Source organism: Lissotriton vulgaris, chromosome 7, assembly GCF_964263255.1.
Source record: "Lissotriton vulgaris chromosome 7, aLisVul1.2, whole genome shotgun sequence".
Classification (NCBI taxonomy): domain Eukaryota; kingdom Metazoa; phylum Chordata; class Amphibia; order Caudata; family Salamandridae; genus Lissotriton; species Lissotriton vulgaris.
This window is the reverse complement of record NC_141695.1, coordinates 643536691-643558137: the sequence shown is the minus strand read 5'-3', so window position 1 is coordinate 643558137 and position 21447 is coordinate 643536691. Positions and strand designations below refer to the sequence as shown.

The 21447-nt window shown below is 49.9% G+C and overlaps 1 protein-coding gene across 3 annotated transcripts in view; it reads right to left on the bottom strand.

The window, feature by feature from the left end:
- The window catches only part of SPAG9 (sperm associated antigen 9), a 1654314-nt gene that overhangs the window by 1607938 nt on the left and 24929 nt on the right, over positions 1 to 21447 (bottom strand). The window lies entirely within an intron of this gene.

Here is a 21447-nt window from a genome sequence, read left to right as displayed (position 1 = left end):
ATGAAAAGGAAACTTGACTAAAGAAAATAAAACTTAATTTACATAAAAGTCTTTAAAGCGTGTAGGCATAGAACAATTCCTGTGAGTTCTGGTTGACACATCTGAATTGGAGGAAGAGGGAGATGTACCAGATATGTCAATGTTTTCTAAGGTGTCTTGAGGAGGGGGAATGACCTCAGCAGAAGGTGAAGACACATCACCTGTGATCTCTTGAGAAGTAAGGGTGGAATCATTGAAGGACGAAGATTCTACCTGGGAGAGCAAAGGAACATCTAACAGGGTGGGAAAATCAAAAGAAAGATAAGAAGAGTTCTCATACCCATGTTTAGTTCTGAGAATATTCATGGCTTGCTCAGGGGTAAGTTTAACAAGTGAGCGTTTGTTGCGCCACCCTCTCTTATCTAAAAACAGGGAACCTTTAGAGACCTTAAGAACTTGAGTGGGCATGGAAAACTTGGAGAGACCTTTGTTGACTTTATCCATGGTTTTAAACATGACCCAATCACCCACTGTAAATATTTCAGGGATGGAAATAATTTTGGAATCAAAATTCCGCTTCTGTACAGATTGCTGTTTCTCAACATTACTTTTTACTCTCAATTTGTCAGAGCAGGAAATGCATTTGGAAACTTGTGGGGTCAAATCTTTGATCCATGAGGGGCAGACAGTACCATGTGGGTTTCTTTTTTTAAGTAGTCTGAACGGTGAAATGCCCGTAGTGGAGTGAGGGGTAATCAAATAGGCCCAAACCTTTTCCCTTAAAAAGGTTTCAACATTAATTTTGCAAGAATAAGCAGTTTGAATGCCCTCTTTCAAAAATCTATTCATCCGTTCTACCAAACCATTGGATGCAGGGGAGTAAAGGGCAACCTTCAAGTGTTTGACATCAAACTTCTTCAAAAATTCCTCCATAACACGGGAGCAAAAATGCGAACCATTGTCGCTGACAACTTCTTTAGGAGGACCTTCCACCCTAAAAATTCTTTCTAAAAATCTAATGGCTGACTCGGAATCAGGATTGGTACAGAAATCAAAGTCAAACCACTTTGAGTGATAGTCAACAAGGGAGACTATATAACGTTGAGATTGAGGGAGAATTTCGAAAGGGCCAGAAAAATCAACAGCAACCTTGACCCAGGATTCTTGAGGAATGGGGACACTGTGTAAGGGTAGATTTTGTAATTTCCAATGTTTGTCAGAAGACAGACAGGTACTGCAAGAATCAACCCAATCATTGACATTGCTATCCATGGCAGGCCACCAGAAATGTTCTTTCAGCTTGCGAGAGGTAGCGCCTACACCTAAGTGACCCTGATGAGCAGCAAAAAATAACTTTTTACGCAAAACCATAGGAGGAACACAACGATCTCCCCTGAAAACTATACCATTGACAATGGTCAAATCATCTGAAACTTGAGCGAATGATTTTAAAGGGGCAGGAAGAGAACGAATTCTTGGCCATCCTGAAACTATTAAGTTTTTTACAGCAACAAGGGTTTCATCTTCAGAATAGCATTTGAACCAATCTCCCTCAGAAATGGAGAGCGGAGAAAAGACCAAATCCTCTAAAGAAGCAACGACGCACTCAATGTCATCTTTGAGAACATCATCATCATTTTCTAAGGGTAACCTGGAAAGCGCATCCGCTCTCATATTTCTACCACCAGCGATATGGTGGATGCTGAAATTGAAGTCATGTAATTTAGAGAGGATTCTTACCAACCTCGAAGAGGCTTTTCCTGTACCATTCCCATTCAAAAGATTAAGTAGGGGCTTATGATCAGTATACAACAAAAAATGAGAGCCCCAAATGTAGACTTTGAATTTTTCTACAGCCCACGCACAACCAAGAGCCTCTTTTTCAATGGTGCTATAATTGCATTCAGCATGATTCAGTGACTTTGAAGCAAAACCAATAGTGTGTTCTGCAGCACCATTCCATTGGCAAAGGATTGCACCAAGCCCTTTCTGGCTGGCATCAACGTAGATGCCACACTTGAGACCTGGTGTGAAGGATGATAAGGCTGGAGCATTAACAATAACCTTCTTAATGTTGTCAAAAGCCAGATTTGCTTCATCATTCCATGTAAAATTAACATCCTTTTTGATTAGCATCCTAAGAGGTTGAATTAACTGGGCATAGTTCATGACAAATCTCGAGTAATATTCGGTGAGACCGAGAAATGATCTCAAAGTGTCCTTGTTGTTAGGGACAGGTACACTAGAAATAGCCTGAGTGAGAGAAAGTTTGGGTTTGATACCTGAGGTGGAGATAGAATGACCTAAATAATCTAATTCTTCTACAAAGAATTTACATTTCTTTTCACCTAGGGTGATTCCTACGTCTTTGAAACGAGAGAGAACAATTCGTAAATCCTTAATATGTTCATCAACATTTTTAGAGTGGATCAAAACATCGTCTTGGTATGCTTGTACACCTTTAACACCAGCCAAGACACTGTCCATAAATTTTTGAAACACACTTGCAGCACTTGCCAAACCAAAAGGTAGTCTTAAGTATTTAAAAGCCCCAAAAGGAGTGATGAAAGTGGTGAGTTCAGAGGAGCATTTAGTCAGGGGGATTTGATGATAAGCGCTCCTTAAATCCAAGAGAGTAAATAATTTTGATCCTGCAATGCCGGTGAGGAGCTCTTGAATTCTGGGCAAAGGATAACAGTCAATGAGAATATTTTGATTGAGTGATCTCAGATCTGCACAGAGACGAATGCTGGAATCCTTTTTCTTCACGACAACAATAGGACTAACCCATAGTGAAGAATCTACAGCTTCAATTATTTTCTCATCAACCATTTTCAAAAGTACTTTTTTCAAATCGTCTCTCACGTTAAGGGGAACATTTCTCAACTTGTGAATTACGGGAATAGCGTTGGGCTTGAGACGAATGCGATGTTCGTAGTTTTTTATCATACCAACTGAATCGTTAAAAACTTCTGGGAAATCAGCAATAATTTTGTTAACAATACCTACCTCAATAAAGTTAATGAAGGAAAAGGTACTTTGTTCATTAATCTGAACGGGAAATTCTGAGCCAGGCACAAGTTTGAGGCCCATTTTAGCAAGGTCTTGCCATCCTACAATACATTTGCCATTAGTGGCTATATATACTTTTGTGTAGATACACCTCCCCAAACAAGTTACAGTGGTGATAAAGAAACCCCACATGTCAATGTGTTTGCCAGTATATCCTTTAGGAATGATGTCTAAAGGTTCAAGAGTAATTCTTGAAGACCAATGGGTATTGAACAAATGATCGGATATAATGGTCACAGGGGCACCAGAATCCGCCATCATGTCAATTTCCAAATGATCAATAATTACTAGACAAGTGGGATCTTTCACACGTTCAGAATTAATACAATCAATCATGCAAATAGAAACAGACTGAATAGAGAGAATTTCTTTTACAGCTAAATTTCCCTTATTAGAATCAATATTAACTGAACTTATAGTAACATTTTTTAAATCAGAATCAATAGGTTGAATATCAGCATCTTCGCCTGAAAAATAAGAAATGTTATTGATTTGAGAATTCTTTCTGTTACGACATACTGATTGGAAATGACCATTTTTCTGACAAAAAGTGCACTTTTTGCCTAGAGCTGGGCAAGTAGGGCTGTTACTTAAATGTGTTTTGGAACCACAACGAAAACAAAAGGTATTTGTTCTCCTTTGAAAAGGTCTTTGAAATGGCTTGCCCTTGGAATAAACTGCGTGTACATTCAAGTCATTTGGAGTAAAAGATGAAGTACTTTCAGAGATACACTTAGAAGAAACAATTGATCTTTCAATTCCTTTGGCCATTTCAAGAACTTCTGATAAAGATGGATCTCTGCAGCTTAAAATACGCTCTTGAATTTTTTTGTGACAGCAGTTATATACAAATTGATCTCTAAGAGCTGTGTCCAAATAAGAGCCAAAACTGCACTCAGAAGCGAGATTCCTCAAGGCGGAGATAAACTCTTCAACAGTTTCGTCTTGTTCTTGACGCCTTTTCATGAAATTGAAACGTTCAAGGATAACACTAGGTTGATCAAGGAATTTTCTATTTAATTTTAAAATTGCAGCAGAATATTCATTAATCTCATCACCACTTCCTGAAGCAGGAAGAGGATTTGGCAAATTATTAAAAATCTGTCTTCCTTCTTTTCCAAGGTTACTATAGAGAATAGCCATTTTTCTCTTAGGTGCATATTCATCAGCCCCAATAGCAACTAAGTAACTTTCAAAATTTTGGAACCAATGTCTCCAAGGTTCTTTAGGTTTACCAGGAAGTGGTAGAAAATAGTTTAAAGCAACAATTTGCTGGTTAGTAGCCATGTTGTTTGAATGAAAATAAATGTAAAATGCTTTAATACAGCAAAAGTCTGAAATTGTTAAAAATGTTCAAAAGAAAACAACTTGTTTTGTAATAAAACGACCTTACAGCAAAAGTCTGAAATTGTTAAAAATGTTCAAAAGAAAACAACTTGTTTTGTAAAACGACCTTTTAAAGGTTTAAAATGCAAAAAAAAAATAATGAAATAACTTTAAATATCCGCTCACCGTTGTATTTTAGAGATTTCAGAGGCATGCGATGATTAATTTACCTTCCGATCCTTCCGATCGTGAAAATGTAACCATGGTAACGCTTTGAAAACAAAATAAAATGGCCCCTCTGCGTAGCTGCGTGATTGCGCGCGTGCGCGTAGTGACGTGTGGTTTGAGCGAGGAGATGACTCAACTCGCGAACGTCTCACGTCATAAGGAAGCGCATCAGTGAAGAGAAGTCGGGAAAGTGAATAAAATGTCCGAAATCCTGATGCGAGGGGTTAATTCAAAGCGGGTTTTCGCGGAGAAAACGCACAGCATGCCCTGGATTAATCCGATGAGGGAGTTGAAGGTGCAAAAATTGGTGATGCTCTGAATTTCAAGTAAAAGAAGTCCCACGTCGCCAAATGTAAAGAAGGTAAGTTCCGAGGTTACAGGAACAAGCAGGAGTCTTTGTAGGTTGAAGAAAAGGTGAGTTTAATTTCCAAGTAACAGAGCACCACAGGAGCACATCCACACACGGCAATCCTCAACTGTAGAAGTCACAGACCCACAGTTGAAGGTTGCGTGTGAGGGATGCCACGAGAAGCAACACACTTAAAAGAAAACACTGCGCGTGTAACATGAGAATCATGTGCACGAGCAATTAACAAACCATAACAATAATAAAGAATCTTACCGGTATCTAAGCACTCTACACTGGCTGACCTTGTACTTTTGAAGAACTGTGAGAGATCCAATGTGAGTGAAACACTGCTCCAATGTGGACATGACACATGGCATATTCCTTGTAGCGCTGCCCAGAAGTGGAGGTAGTCCCACGAATAAATAAGCAGCAACTTCCCAAAATAGCACGTAGTTCAAGTTGCTGTCATTCTTTCTCAGGCTTAAACACATTGTGACAACAGTAAGCCGGGTAGGTACATTTTCCATTAGCGCAGGCACTTAAAGCAGACAGTGGAGACTGTTAAAGTTAGAGACAGCCTTTTCGAAAACAATCATCTGTGTCACTGTTGGTTTGAAGGCACTAAAGTTCTCTGTAACTGTCAATTAAGCACCACAAAAGCAAACCTTTTCTGTGCAATGGCTGCACGTTGTAAAGTCTTACTTCTACAAGACAAAGAATCCCAAATAGAGCCATAAACTTAAGGACACTGAAGACTCTTTAGAGCGCTGTAACTGTAAAACAAACAACTGGTGCTTTTAAAAAATTTAAAAAAATCCCAAAAATTGAGCCTTGACCTTTATGTCACTTTACTTAAACACACTCTCCACACATTAGTGTGATGTGGCTGGTACACCAACACCTAGTTGTAGAGAGGCGACCCATCCAACTCACAGTCATTACTGTACATTACCAAGTGCTTGGAACTCCAGATGAGGTTGTAGCTGAACTACTCCACCAACTCACTGTTGACCTCTGTGGCTGGAACACCCAAATCGGTTGTAGTTGTACTACTCCTCCAACTCACAGTTACTGTAGTATTCCCAGGCTGTAGTGTCAGTTGGTGGTGACACTGTTCGTTGTAGAAATTCTGTTCTGCATGACTATAAGAAGTGCCTTTCCAGTGTGTTCTTGTGGTTTGAGTGTCTGCCATTTATTGCAGTATTATACTTCTACTTGTATTGTGTACTCTTTTGTAACATGCACATGTCACTTTTCCTCTTGTAATGTATCGTTTGCTACCTCTTGTATTTTGTTTGCTTTTGATACATGCACAATTGCCACCATTGCCTCATGTAAAGTAACGTTTGCTTTTGTAACATGCTCACTTGGAATTTTTTCCTCATGTATCACTACTGTTCCTATTGTGAAGCGTTCTGTCACCTTCGGGTAAAGTCTGTGCTATATAAAAATGCATTAAATAAATAAATTTAAAGAATGAACCTAGACCAGGATTCGAGCCTGGTTCCCTAAGGTGCATGGTCGGAAGCATAGCCTATATGCGATATCGCCTTTCGTGAAAGCGGGGCTCGAGTTTCCAAGACGAGCTCAACTTAAGCCACGCCTCTTCGAGCTTACAATGGCTCATCCACCTCTATAATCAATTAATCAATCAATCATTTATAAAGCGCTGGGGGGGGGGGTGCTGCTGCTACTGGTCGAAGAGCCAGGTCTTGAGAAGTCGTCTGAAGGTTAGCAGGCTCTGGGTCTGACGTAGGTTTGTAGGGAGGGTGTTCCAGGTCTTGGAGGCGAGGTAGGAGAAGGATCTGCTGCCGGCGGTGGTGGTCTTCCAGATGCGTGGGACTGTGGCGAGGGCGAGGTCGGCAGAGCGGAGGTTGCGGGTGGGGGTGTAGAAGCGGAGTCAGTCGTTGAGATATGCTGGTCCGGTGTTGTGTAGGGCTTTGTGTGCGTGGATGAGGAGTTTGAAGGTGATCCTCTTGCTGATGGGGAGCCAGTGCAGGACTCTCAGGTGGGGGGTTATGTGGCTGCGTCGGGGGACGTCTAGGATCAGTCGTGCCGAGGCGTTCTGGATGCGTTGTGGCCGTCTCAGGAGCTTGGTTATTGTTCCTGCGTAGAGGGCGTTCCCGTAGTCCAGTCTGCTGGTGACGAGGGCCTGGGTGACGGTTTTTCTCATGTCCGAGGGGATGTGAGAAGTTGGCCTGGTATATGATGCTCACTAGTTCTAGTGATCACCTTGTACCATGCCAAGCAACCCTTATGATGATTGGTTGTAAGTCAACCTTATAGACCAGCTATCCTAGTAGCGTGGACAAAGCAGTCTTAGGCTAAACTCTGTAAAGGCATGTGAAGCAAGCTGTTTTACCATACACAATCCCCTTGAATACCAAATGAAAGGACACCACACAGATCTATATTGAAAATAACTATATATTTATTTACTACCAATATCCCCTATACTCTTTATGAGCACAGAAGCAAATGCGTTAAAACAAAAACACAGTTTAAATACACAAAAGTTGCACATTATGGATGAGCCCTAGGGGCCACCTAAACCATATACTAAAATAGTGGTATAAGAACCACCTAGCTGAAAGGAAGTAGGCCTAGGGCCTTGGGAATCGCTGGAGCTGTTTGGGACTAACAGTGAAGAAGTCGGGAAAGGCCCGCAGGACTCGGGTGCAGCGCTTAAAGCACACGCAGGCACCAATGCAATGTCAATGGTGCATAAAAGTTATAAAGTTACTGTTTAAGGAACCTTCCGAGTGACCTACAAGGACAAAACTTAAGACCTAGACACTAGAGGTGTGTAGCAGTGTAGGGACACCGGCGTTGCTGAGTTACCTCACCCACAGGAAGCGGGTGCACAGGTGCAAAGTAGTGTCGGGTTTCGTCACGCAGGTCGATGGTGCCAGAAGATGAAGAGGCTGCAGGCTGGTCGTCGAGGAGAGTTCCGGTGGATCCAAGGGTGGATCTGAAGTGGTGAAGACCTGAAAGCAGAGGGGACAATGTTCAAAGTCACTAGCCAGTGACTACCGTGGAACCAGGATGGAACCAGGCGATGTCGGGTGCCAACAGGCGAAGAGGTTTAGCTTGTCTCCACAGCCACGTGGACACGAAGAGGTCGAGGACGTCCAGGAGTCGATCACGAGCTGTCCCACGAAGGCTCTAGCTGATGGCGGTGTCGGCAACTTGATTGGAGCAAACAGGCTTTGGCTAATGCAAGCCACGCAGGAAGTGAAGAAAGCTTGTCACTCGGACCAGCAAGGTCAGAGCGGGTGTTCCTTTTCAGGGGAGCGAGGGCCAGTCTGGAGCAACCAGACCAGCAGTGTTGTTTGTAGGTTTCGTCGCCAAGATGGCCGCTAGCCACGTGGCAAGTGGCCGGGATGGCGCGTCGAGTGGCAAAGTGCAAAAGGGCCCCACGCAGATCGTGGAGATGCTGGGGGGATGATCTTTGGTGCAAATGCTGCTCGGTGGTGGGGCTTCTCAAACCCCAAAGCACAGCGTCGAGGGTGCCTCGGGTGCTGCGAAGTCAGCTTCTCGGGGGTCTTTCGAGATGTCCGGTCCCACGTCTCTCGGTGCCTCCACGGGCCTCTTCTTTGCAGGGACTGTGGATCGGGCTCTGAGATGTCTGGGAGTCTGGGTCTCGGCAGGCTCTGGGCTCCGGCTCCGGCAGGAGGCGGCGGCGGCAAAGCAGACGTCGAGTTGCTGGATGGTGCCTGTGTTCACAGGGTGGCCACTCCTAGGCCACAAGGGAGATACTCTTCAGTCTTCTGTGCATCAGAATGTCGAAGTCCAGTCTTCTTCTTTGTTTCAAGTTGATTTCAGGATGATCTGAGGTGCTATGGCACTGCTCCCATTCTTATTCCCAATCTGAGGGGTGGATCACCCGCTAGGTCCCTCCTCTGGGTGGGACCAGGAAGGGGGGCAGTTACATCCCCTTTCCTTTGTCCAGCTCCGCGCCAGGACTGGGGCTGGAAAGCCCCAGCACCGGTTTAGACTGGCTTATGCACGGGGACACCTTGTGTGCCCCAGGCATGTCTCAATCTATTCAGCCCTGTCCTACCCAATACACAAAATCCTGTCTGGGGTGGTGCTCGCACCTCCCAAGGCAGGAAACCCTTTGTCCAAGCCTCCCTCGCTGGAAGGACTCCCAGCAGCAGGAGGTCAGACTTGTGTCTGTGGTGGCAGCATCCATTTTGTGATGCTGAGGCTCGAGTTAACTTTAACCGGGGTTCAGGTTATGTACATGTCGTGTCCCTCTAGAAGAGTGGAATGCTACCCCGGTCGCCAGAATTGGTGAGGGGGTAGTATCCCAATTCGTATGACACCTTACTCAACATGTTTTGATAAAGCCAAACCAAAGTTAGCATATAACCGCGAGGATTATAATGCACTTAAGAGTATATGGTATGGCAATATCCCGGAACAGCTAAGGGAGTTGTTCCCGACAGCTGCAGACAGGCTCAGCTCATGCTAGAGCACCATCTCACATGAAACCAAGCACGCTGCCTCCAGGATTGCTGAGGCCTTCCATAGGAGTGGCTTATAGTAGTATATGTGTCCATTTTAGGTTTAGATATAGGGATACTATATATAAGTAAGAGGTGATTACACCAACTTACCCCAGCTGAGTGATCAGCCAGTTATGTCAAATATGGAGGCCAGGCCAGGGGTGGCACAATACATGCTGCAGCCCCTGGTAGGCCTTGGATACACCTATGCCCTGGGTACCTGGAGTACACTGTTACAGGGGCCTATAAGGGGAACCAGTTCCAATTGTGTATGTACCTAAGGTACATGGAGTCCATTTTAAGGAGAGAGCAATTACCCTGGGGCCCTGAATAGCAGGATCCCAGGCCAACTAAGTCAAAAACCAGCTAAACAGGGGGGCGTGGCTTGGCGGGCGAAGATGGCGGTCGCAGCCTTGTAGAGCTCCCGTCGGCCCGGACTTAATCCGATCATTTATCCTGGCCCCCGAGCCCGCTGTTGTTACCCAGTGACTGGCACTGCTTCGGTGAAGTCCCCTGCCTGCTCCGGTGTATCGATCCTGCGTTATTCTCTCTCCTGTGCTCAAGAGGAGGTGACGGCGACGTGCGGCCTAGTGACCGGCTGGAGACCGGGGTCCTCGAGTTTCGAGACGCCCGGCGGCGGTTGCGGGCTCGCGGGTGGTGGTGGCATCCACCGCGCCGCTCTTGGTTCAGCTCTACTGCTACGGTCGCCCATGGATCACGGCGACGCCATTCATTCCTGCGCCTGGGGCGGACACTTCTCTATCCTGTGATCAAGAAGAGGCGACAGCGACGTGTGGCCTTGTGACCGGCTGGAGACCGGGGTCCTCGAGTTACGGGACTCCCGGTGGCGGTTGCGGGCTCGCAGGCGGTGGTGGCATCCGCTGCGCCGCACTGGGCTCGGCTCTACTACTACGGTTGCCTACGGATCACACCGACGCCACTCATTCCTGCGCCCTGGGCGGACACTCGTGGTGACGAGGCGTGGTGGAGGCCTGTCCCGCATTGGTGAAGCCGGGACCTCGAGTTTGGCGACCTCGGGCCTGTGCCGGCCTGCCCGCCTCCTTCTTGGGGACTCCTATATCGACGTTCCATCCCGGGGTCTGGGGCCTCCAACACTTGTGGCGTCACTCAGGGGTTCCTGAGCTTTGTCGGGACTGGTGCCCGCCCTACCCAGTGTGCGGTCCCGGCGAGCCCGCGATCGGCCATGACCAGGGCTGGAGGAAACGGCCCGCCTAAGCGTGGCCCTATTGATAAATTCACAGGGCCTAGTGGTGGCTCTGGGGCGGCTGGTGGCAGCGGTGGCCCTGGGCCGGACAATGCGGAGCTCCTGGCGGCCATCACCCAATCCCGGGACATGCTTGATGCTAAAATTGGGGCAGTAGGAGCGGATGTTACACTGCTGCGCCAGGACCTCCGCAATGCGGTGGTGCGGATCACCGAGGCCGAATCCCGCATCGCGGTGACCGAAACGGACATTGGCGCCCTGAAGAAGAGGTTGGCGGAGGTGGAGGGAGTCCAGAAGACGCTGGCGGCCTGAGTGGAGGACGCCGAAGGGCGCGCACGGAGGAACAACCTCCGCTTCATTGGCTTTCCGGTGCGGTGCGAGAAGGACGACATGGAGCGGTTATTGTCCCAGTGGCTGGAGATCTGGCTCCCCGAAGGGGCACTATCCACGTGCTTTGTCATCGAGAGGGCGCACAGAGCCTTGACCCAGCGGCCACCGGAGGGTGAGCGTCCCAGGCCGGTCATCGCCCGGCTGCTAAACTACCATGACCGCGATGCTATCCTGCGGGAGGCGAGGAACAAAGGCTCGCTCACCTTTGAGAATCATACTATCATGATCTTTCCTGACTACACGAAGATGGTGCAGCAGCAGAGACAATCCTTTGTGGCCGCCAAGGCCAAGCTGAGGGGCCTGAAGCTCCAATACTCTCTCCTGTATCCAGCCCGCCTGCGAGTGGTGTACCAGTCCCGGACACACTTCTTTGATTCACCTGAAGAGGTATTCCGCTGGACTGATGAGGCGGTGCGACTCAGGCCGCATGCCCAGCCGGGGCTGGACCCAGGCAGGTCCCAGGGATCGTCGCCGGAGCGGGCGGATCGCCCGAACCACAAGGGTCGCCACCGGAGGTCCCGCTCTAGGAAGAGGTCGGCCTCCGCCAGTGCATCGCAGACGGGTGGTGCAAGGGACTCGGAGCACTCTGACACCGGCAGCTGAACATTGCTGGGACTGGACCCTAATTGCCGAGTACTGAGTTGCTCTACATTGTCTGGTGAGACTGTTCTATTATGACTTTCTTATGCCAGTCGGTTCCCATCTGAGGACTCCTATTACTTGTGGCGGGAACGCAGTGGGGCTCGGGAGGCGCCTTTTGTGGGCCTCAGACCCTCACGGTTGTGAGTGTTGTTGGGGGGGTGGTGAGTGTGTCTTGGTTGGGGTGTTGGGATCCATTGGTATGGCGGGCCCTGGGCTCTCTGTTCTGAGCCCGGGTCTCTCCATGCCGCGACAGATACTTCAATGTTTTCTGAGGCATTGGGGTGGGGGGAGCGGGGTGAAGGGGGAGGTTCTTCTGTTACTGATGTTTGGGGGGGTCTGGGTCTGGGGGGGGTTGCTGAGTTTTGGGGTCGGGAGGGGGGGGACCACACGTGTGTATGACTTTTGATTTTGTTGCTTTGTGGGGTGCGCCAGGGTGGGGCGGAGGGCTGGATACTGGACGCTTTGTTGATGATGGCTGATAATATGACTATGTCTCCTCAAAAGACCCTGCGCGTTGTGACGTGGAATGTGAGGGGTATTCTGGACAAAATCAAGCGGGGGGCTGTGCTGCGTTGGGGGAAGAGAGAGATGGTGGATGTGCTGCTGCTTCAAGAGACCCACATGTTGGGCTCTAAGGCCCTTAGCCTTCAAAGGTTCGGATTTCAGCAAGTGTACCATGCGGGCTTCACGAGGGGCTCGCGGGGGTGGCTATCTTGGTACACCGCAGGGTGGCTTATGTGCATGGAAAGCAATGGATTGATCCTCAGGGCAGGTATATTTTCATCAAGGGCCTGTTGGGTACTGAACCAGTGGTATTTGGTAGCGTATACGCCCCCCCCCACTCTGCAGTGGGCCCTGTCTGAGCTGCTGTTCGCCCTGTGGAATGAGATTCCGGAGGTACTGACCATGGTGGGAGGCGATTGGAACGAGGTTATGGATGTGGGCTTGGATCGCCTGAGGCGGGTGCCTGTTATATTGGATCCCCCCCCGCTGCTGCTCCCACCAGACTGTGTGCGACCGTGAGTGGCCTGGGTTGGGTTGATGTGTGGCGGCACTTTCATCCTGCTGCGCGCGAATTCACATATGTGTCGGCGGTGCATGGGTCCTTTTCGAGACTGGATTATCTGTTTGTGCCGGGTGCCTGTCTGAGTCGAGTCAGAGATGCTGTGATACTCCCCAGAGGCTTGTCTGATCATTCCCCTGTCCTAGCTACCATGACCCTCCCCTCCAAGAGACAGCCGTTTCGCTGGCGGATGTCACCTTGGCAACTGCAGCGGCCCGAGTATGTGCATCACCTGCGTGGGGCGATTGACCATTACTGGCGCGAGAATCTAGTAGGAGATGTGGATGCAATGGTGGTGTGGGAGGCGCTGAAACCCACGCTTCGGGGCATTGACATAGCTTGGTGCGTGGCTGCTCGGCGCAAACATCGGGAGGCCATTGTGGCCGCTGCGGCCCGCGTGGAGGACCTGGAGCAACGCGGTCGTCTTGGGGGCGACGAAGGCATTGTGCGGCAGCTCCTGCAAGCCCAACAGTCGTACGCCTCCGTCCTTTACGAAGAGGCGTGGCTCGCCACGCGCAGCAGGGTGTATCAGTGGGGTGACAAGTCCTGTACTATGCTGCATAGGTTATGTCAGGCGACCTTCCAGCCCCTGGTGTTGCCGGGTCTTGCGGCGGAGGACGGATCGGTTATGACCGATCCAGATTTGCTAGCGGCTAGCTTCGCCTGTTATTACGAGACGCAATACGCTCCTTGTGATCACTTGGAGACGAGCGAAATATCCACGTATCTCGACGACCTGCTGCCGCAGGCCATCCCCGATGAGACCAGAACCGCTCTGGACGCCCCGCTTACGGCTGAGGAACTCGGGGAAGCCCTTGGTCAACTAAATGCTGGAAAGGCACCCGGCCCGAGCGGGTACCCAAGCGAATTCTATAAAAAGTTTCACGTCCAGCTGGGACCCCACTATCGGCGCGCCCTGGAAGCGGCGTGGGCTCAGGGGGAGCTGCCACCGGACTGGCGTCATGCCGAAATCGTGGTCTTCTTGAAGCCGGGCAGGGCGCCGGAAAGGCACGACTCTTACAGGCCAATTTCCCTTCTTAACATCGAGGCCAAGATTCTGGCTAAGGCCTTAGCGAATCGCCTCCTGCCCCACATTACTGACCTGGTCCACCCCGACCAGGCTGGATTCATGCCTCGCAGGGCCACCCGGCATAATATCCGACGGGCGCAGGCGGCGGTGGATGCTATGGGTGCTAGAGATGAGCAGGCGGCACTCCTCCTGGCGGATATGGACCGAGCCTTTGATTCGATGAGCTGGGCATACCTGTTCACGCTGTTGGCCCGCCTCAATCTGGGGCCGGTCTTCTTGTCGTATATTCGTCTCCTCTACACTAACGTAACGGCCTCGGTCCGTGTGGCAGGTGCTACCTCTGGGCGCTTCCGTATAGGTTGCGGTACTCGGCAGGGTTGCCCTCTGTCCCCGTACCTGTTTGCCCTTGCCATGGAACCCCTGGCGTCGCGGGTACGAGCAGATGCCCAGTTGCGTGGCTTCGTCTGGAACGAGGACTTGGTGGATAGGATTGCACTGTATGCGGATGACGTCCTCCTCTTCCTTACTGACCTGCGGCACTCGGGTCCCCGGGTTCTAGAGATCATGCGGGCGTTTGGCATGGTCTCGGGTCTTCATCTTAACCTGAATAAATCGACCCTGTGGGTACTGGGGGGCGCTGTGGTTGCCGACCCTTGGGCTGCTGAGTTGCGAGTGGCGACGAATGGCCTGAAGTATGTGGGCGTTTTTCTCTCAGAGTCACGGGTAGTGGCCTGGGCGCGTGGAGTCTTGCCGGTGTGGGAACGGGTCCAGGCCGATGTCAAGACTTGGTCCAGAATGCCGCTCACGATCTTTGGGAGGTCGGCCATCTTCAAGATGGTGGCGCTTCCACGGCTTCTATACCAAATCCAAAATTTCCCGCACCCCAATGGCCTGGAGTGGTTCCGTCAGGTTAATTCAGTGCTGGGCCGCTTCCTGTGGGATGGCGGCGCAGCCAGGGTGGCCTTGAGGACGTGCTTTCTGTCCACGTACTGTGGTGGCCTGGCCACCTCGGACCTCCTCTCCTACTACCAAGCTTCCCAACTGCTCGTCCTTAATGAATGGTGGTATGGCGATAGAGGGGATCCGGCATATGCCCTGGAACGATCACTCATGGGTGATCGCACGCTCCACACCATCCTCTATTCGGCTCGCCTACGCCGTGGGTTGCCGTCGGTCACCAGGGTGGTCTTTGCTGTGTGGCGGCAGTCGTTACGCCGCATGGGATGGTGGGGCAAACTGACGGCTGAGACACCGCTTTGGCATAATGGTCTGCTCCCGGAGCTGGCGGCCCTGACCGGGTTTGAGGGCTGGGAAGCCATTGGGGTTACACAGCTGGGCCAGGTCATGTCCGGTACCACCCTCAAATCCTTCGAGGAGCTCCGCACGGAGTTCCAAATGCCTCAGTCCCAGTTCTTCCGCTACCTCCAGCTGCGGCACGCCCTCACCCCGAGCGTCACCGGCCTTGACTCCTTGCCGGAGTTTAGCCCGGTCGAGGCTAAAGTGTTTATGGGAGACCTGGGGGACAAGAAGGTCTCTAGGATTTACCAGACACTTGTCATCCACTGCTCCTCCACCCTGCACTCTCTTCGGGAGGCATGGGAAGCGGACGTGGGCCCCCTTGATGAAGACGATTGGAGGGAGGCGCTGGAATCCCCACGTGGAACCGCCATTGCAGTCCGGCTCCGGCTGATCCAATTTAAATACTTGCACCGCGCTTATTATACGCGTGAACGACTGTGGAAGGCTGGTTTGATTGCATCCTCGGAATGCTTGCGCTGTGGGGCGGTGCCTGGCTCCTTGATGCACACTGTATGGTCGTGTGGCCGGCTGGCTGGGTTCTGGAGGGGTGTGTGGAGTTGCTTGGCTGAGGTCCTGGGCTGGGACCTTCCACGTACCCACCGGCTGGGCCTACTGCACATTATGGAAGGGATTGGGGGTAATGTATATAAACGTCACCTGTTGCTCTTGGGGCTGGTCGTGGCTAAATTACTTCATGGGTCTGGAGAGGCCGATCTTTGAAGCGAGGGGCTGCCCGCGCAAACACTACAAAATCTGGAAGCGTTGGGCCGACTACCGTGGTCTGTCTCTGGACCCCCCGGCGGAGCAAGAGGAGGACATTTGATCACAGTGACACTTTTGGCCCGAAGCCGCAACGCCCTGGTGGCGCTACACCTGCTTATTTTTCTCTATTACTTTCTATACACGTGTGGTAGGGGGGATTGAGGGGGGGGGGTTCGGAGCGGGGGGGGGGTAGAGTTGTGGGTTGGGGTGGGTTGCTGGGGAGTTTTATACTGAGCCTATTTTGAGTCAGCTCTATCATTTGCTGCCTATGTAATTGCTATATTGATATTGTTGTGGTGATCTTCGAGTGTGGAGATGCCACGTTCTTGCTGCTCATTTGCTCAATAAAATTGGTTGTGAAAAAAATTAAAACCAGCTAAACACCAGGCAAAAAGTTTGGGGGTAACCATAGTCAGATATCCACCTTCCTACAGGGGAACTATTTGAAGATTCTGCGGAGCATCCAGAGGGTGTTGAAGTAGGACGCGGAGATGGCGTTGACTTGCTTGGTCATGGAGAGGGTGGGGTCGAGGATGACCCCCAGGTTGCGTGCGTGGTTGGTGGGTTCTGGGGCTGTTTCTAGCGAAGTGGGCCACCAGGAGTTGTCCCAGGCTGATGTGGTATTTGAAACGTATTTATGTTTAACTTTATTATATCATTTCTGAAGCTCTTCTAAAGAGGAGGGCTGGGAGCGTCTGCTACCTAGTGTACAGATTACGCACTTTGTCAGTCCTTACTCTCCCTGAACTAAAAGTGTTTTGTCACTGTAGTGCTTAGGAGTGCAGAGTAACAGAGAATCGTGCTATTAGGGTACAAATTACGTATTTTGTCAGTCATTACTCCTCCTAGAACTAAAAGTGTTTTGTCAATATAATGCTTAGAAGTACAGCGTAACTGAGAACCCTGATAATATATAACACTAAAAGGACAACCCCCCTTTGCCAAAACAGTAATGTGTGGAAATAAAGGGAAAGAAGGTGGCTCACTTAAGATACCAGCAAACAAATCTTGAACCGCTGCTGCTCATTGGTCTTTTTCCCCTGGCTCCTATTGTTCAGCTTGACAACAAACACATTGCATGGTGGGATATGTAGTTCTATGTCGCATTATTTACTAAACGGTATAGTCTAGGCAGAAAGAAAGTGACTGAAATAACCGCACCGACCGATTGCTCCACGGATTCTAATAAATGTTTACTTGTCCTCTTAATTTCAGCCAGGGAAAAAAATTACAAATGAAAAAATAAACCACAGTTTCGCGCAAGGTCGTGTATTATCCGCCTAGTTCCTCGGGAGAATCGAGTCGTGATTTTTGTAATTTTTTTTTATTGAAAGACCTTTATTTACCATTTGCAGACAGTACACAGCTTCTGGCCTACAACCTTTGGGGCCGGCCGCCACCTTATCTCATGTACGTAGTATGTGCTTGATTACGCAGCCTATGTGTCGCCAACCCGGAGGTGCGGCGGCATTATACTTTTACGTGTATAGTTGGTTCGTGATCAGAGTGCGGATTTGTGTAGGTCTAATTTTGTATTTTATAACAATGAACAATATGAACATGAAGTTACCACATTCGGTCATCAATTCTACAAGAAACAGGTGTATCACCCCTAATCCGGCTTTTTATCGCCAAGCGTCTGTTTTGTGTGAGCAGATCTAAGACCACTTAGTTTGCTGTTACCGTTTTCCTCCACGGTAGAGTGATTCCATATGTCTATAAATTGTTACAGATTAGTCCACCCACCCTCTCCTCCCCTTCCCACTCATGTGTCTAGTTATGTCTTTGGGTCCCTACCTTGACCCCCCCTAGCTCTCTCCCTAGTTGTCCTCACCCTCCTCATCTGATGTCAATGTGTCTTCTTCCTCCAGCTTATGTCCCCCCTGAAGACGTTCCATGGGGTCCATATCTTGTTCCATTTGTGTGGGCACGCTCTACTGGTGTATACTGTCCTCTCTATTATCATGACCCTGTCCATGTTTGAGCACCATTGTGTTAGTGTTGGAGTATCTACCGCTCCCCATTTCTGTGCTATGTCGCGTTTAGCTATTATCATACCTATCATGGACCACTGTTGTCCGTGTCTGGAAAGGTCACTGGGCACCCATACGTTGAGCAGGCATTTCCGTGGTTCGGGAACCAGGGATATCTCCAGTGCTTGTGATATGGTACGCATGATTTGTCTCCAGAACTCCCGAATGCGAGGGCATTCCCAGATAGTGTGAAACAATGTCCCCTCTTCTCCACAACTGCGAAGACAATATGGATGTTGTACCCTCTGTATTGTGTGGAGCATCTTCCTCGTATAGTACACCCTATGTAAGATTTTAAGCTGTATGAGTCAAAACTTTGCCGATATGCCCACCTCCTTAGGCGGCGCTAGTGCTTCGTTCCATTCGGACTCGTCCAATTCAACTATGTCCTCCACCCATTTGGCTCTCAGTTTTATCATTGGATCCGCTAGGTTATTTATCAGTTTGCGATACGTGAGTGACGTCGCCTGCTCCTGCATATAGTCCGTGAGGAGGCGGTCCTCGAGGGGAGATGCCTCTGGAACTTTCGTGCCACGTGTAATGGCTGATAGCGGAGCATGTCGCACCTGTATATATCTAAGCAATTCCATGGGCCCCAGCTCATATCGCTGCCGCAGTTGGTCAAATGGTATCATTGTGTCTTTTTGCCACAGATCTCCCACTGTGGACAGACCAATGTTGTCCCACAGCGTGAATCCCTTACTGCGTCTCAGGTTACCCAGAGCCCGCGTGTCCCACAGTGGGGTGAGTTTTGTGAGTTTCCCCTTCCATCCCAGTTTTGCCTGTGCTGCATGCCACAGTGATGCAGTAAGCCTTGTGGGCCGCGTGAGTGAGCGCACTTTTCTTTGGTCATAGAGAGGTGCCAGTATGTTATTGGTTCCCAATTGCTCCCTGTCCGCCCTGTACGCTGGGTCTTCCTGAGGTGCATGTAGCCACTGGTTTTAGTTGGGCGGCCCAGTAATAGAGTTGCAGGTTTGGCAACGCAATCTCGCCATCGTACCATCCCCTGTGCAATTTGGCCTGAGCTATTTGCGCCAGGCGATTGTTCCACATGAGGCCGGCCATCAATGCTGACACCTTCCCAAAGTATCCTGTGGCTACTGGGTATGGTGTATTTTCTAGGATATACAAAAATCGGGGCAATGACATCATCTTGTATAGTGCCACTCTGCCTAACAATGTCAGCGGCAGCGCCGCCCAGAATTTAACGTCCTGTTTCAGTCGATCCAACAACGTGTTAGGTTCTTCTGAAAGAACTCAGCCGGATCTTTCGTAATATGGACACCTAGGTACCGAAAGGAGGACCCTGCCACTTTTAGAGGGCAGTTTTCGCACAGTGGGGGGGGGGGGGGGGCGGTCGGGCCTTGCAGTACATATATTTCCGACTTATTCCAGTTCAAAGTGTACCCCGATATCTTCCCCTGCTCGTCACACAGCGTCAACAGCGCCGGTATACTTCGTTCCGGCTCCATCAGGTACACCAGCATATCTTCTGCGTACAGAGACAGGCGGTCTTCCCACCCCTCCGACCAGGTGATCCCCTTCAGCAGCGAGGTGGAGCATATCTGATTCGCCAGTGGTTCCAGTGCGATCGCAAAGAGCAATGGCGACAGGGGACAGCCCTGACTGGTTCCCCGCCCTAGCCGGAATGTTCGAGAAATATGGCCATTAGCCACCACCTGTGCTACAGGTTTAGTGTATAATAGCCGGACCCAGGCCACGAATTTAGGGCCAATTCCCATATGTACCAAGACTTCGAATAAATACTGCCACTCCACCATGTCGAATGCGATCTTTGCGTCAAGCGCCATTATGACCGCCTTTTCCGATGATGTGTCCGCTCTGGCATGCACACTGTGTACCCTACGTAGGTTGAGGGCGGTGTTCCTATGCGGCATAAAGCCTGACTGGTTGGGGTGTATGATTTGCGGGAGATGAGCCATCAGCCAGGTGGCAAGGAGTTTAGCCAAGATTTTAACCTCAGCATTGAGAAGGGAGATAGGGCGATACGATGTACACTCTTTCAGCTCTTTCCCGGTTTGGGGATTGCAACGATGGTCGCCGTCCGTTGATCCAACGGAAGTTCGGCCCTTTCCAGACTGTCTGTATACATAGCTAACAAGGGCCCACTGAGTCCCTCCGACGCGGCCTGATACCATTCTATCGGGATACCATTTGGTCCCGATGCCTTTCCCGGCTTGATAGCATGAATTGCCCTTTGTATTTCCTCCTCTGTGATGTCTGCCTCTAGTTACGTTACCGCTTCCGGCGTCAGTGTCTGATGAGGGATGTGACCCAGCGCTGCGCGTGCCATCTCCGCTGACACTTCAGTGTTTGGTGTGTACACTCCCTCAAAATACTCAGCTAGGGTCCCCCCTATCTCTTCGGGGCTCGTGTGCACCATCCCCTGTTTATCGCAAATGCGCTGTATACCTCTGTCACTACCTCCCCTCTTATCTAACCAGGCCAACATTTTCCCTGCCTTGTCCCCTATGTCGTAGATTCTGTGGGTCGTCTCTGTTATCTGGGACACTGACTGTTGCTTTGCATGTTCCCTAAACTGCTGTTGCTTTAGGAGCATGGCATGGGACGTATTCGGTGTAGGGCTCGCTTCGTGCGCCACAGTTGCAGCATGCAATGCCAGCTCCAACTCGGACAATTCACGCTGCTGCTCTCTTTTATGTCCCGCTATGGATGTTATAGCCTGTCCTCTTAGCACCGCCTTGAATGCCTCCCACAGGATAGTGGATGACTGTACTGACTCAATGTTTTCCGTAAAATAGAGTGATGTTGTTGTTTTGAGTGTCTTACGCACCTTGGGAACCTTGATATGAAGAGTGTATTGGGTAAATTCTTCTACGGGATTTCTCCTGCGTGGACAATGTGAGTGTGACCGGGGAGTGATCTGATATCCCCCTAGGGTGTATATCAATAGTATCTACGTGTTGTATCCCATCACCCAGCGCTAAGAAGTAGTCGATCCGTGACAGGCTATTGTGGACCGTGGAGTGGTAAGTGTACTGCCTCGCGGCAGGGTGTGCATAGCGCCATATGTCGATCAGACCCATTGCGGTCAAGAATCTCTGAATACGTGAGGGGCCCCCGCTTGAGGCACCGCCGGGAACCTATCCACTAGGGAATCCACTGCTGCATTGAAGTCCCCTCCGATTATTATGTACCCCTCGGGTAGGTTCAATAAGAATTCACCTAGCACCGGTAGCGTGACAGAGTGCAGTGCTGGGGGAACATTTACGGATGCCACATTCAGAAGCTTCCCCTCCCACTGCCCCTGGAGTGCTGCGAAGCAACCCTGTGCGTCTATCTTAGTGCTCAATGTGATGAATTGTGCTGACTTCTTAACTAATATGCCCGTGCCCCTAGAACCCGTGGTAAACTCCAAATGTACCGCCATTTTATAGCCTTTCCTATCAAGAGCCTTGGTTGCTCCCCCGGTGAGGTGTGTCTCCTGGAGGAGTACCAAAGCCGGTCCCTGCCTTCTCACCTCTTTATCTTATCTCCCAGCCCTCTCACATTCCAT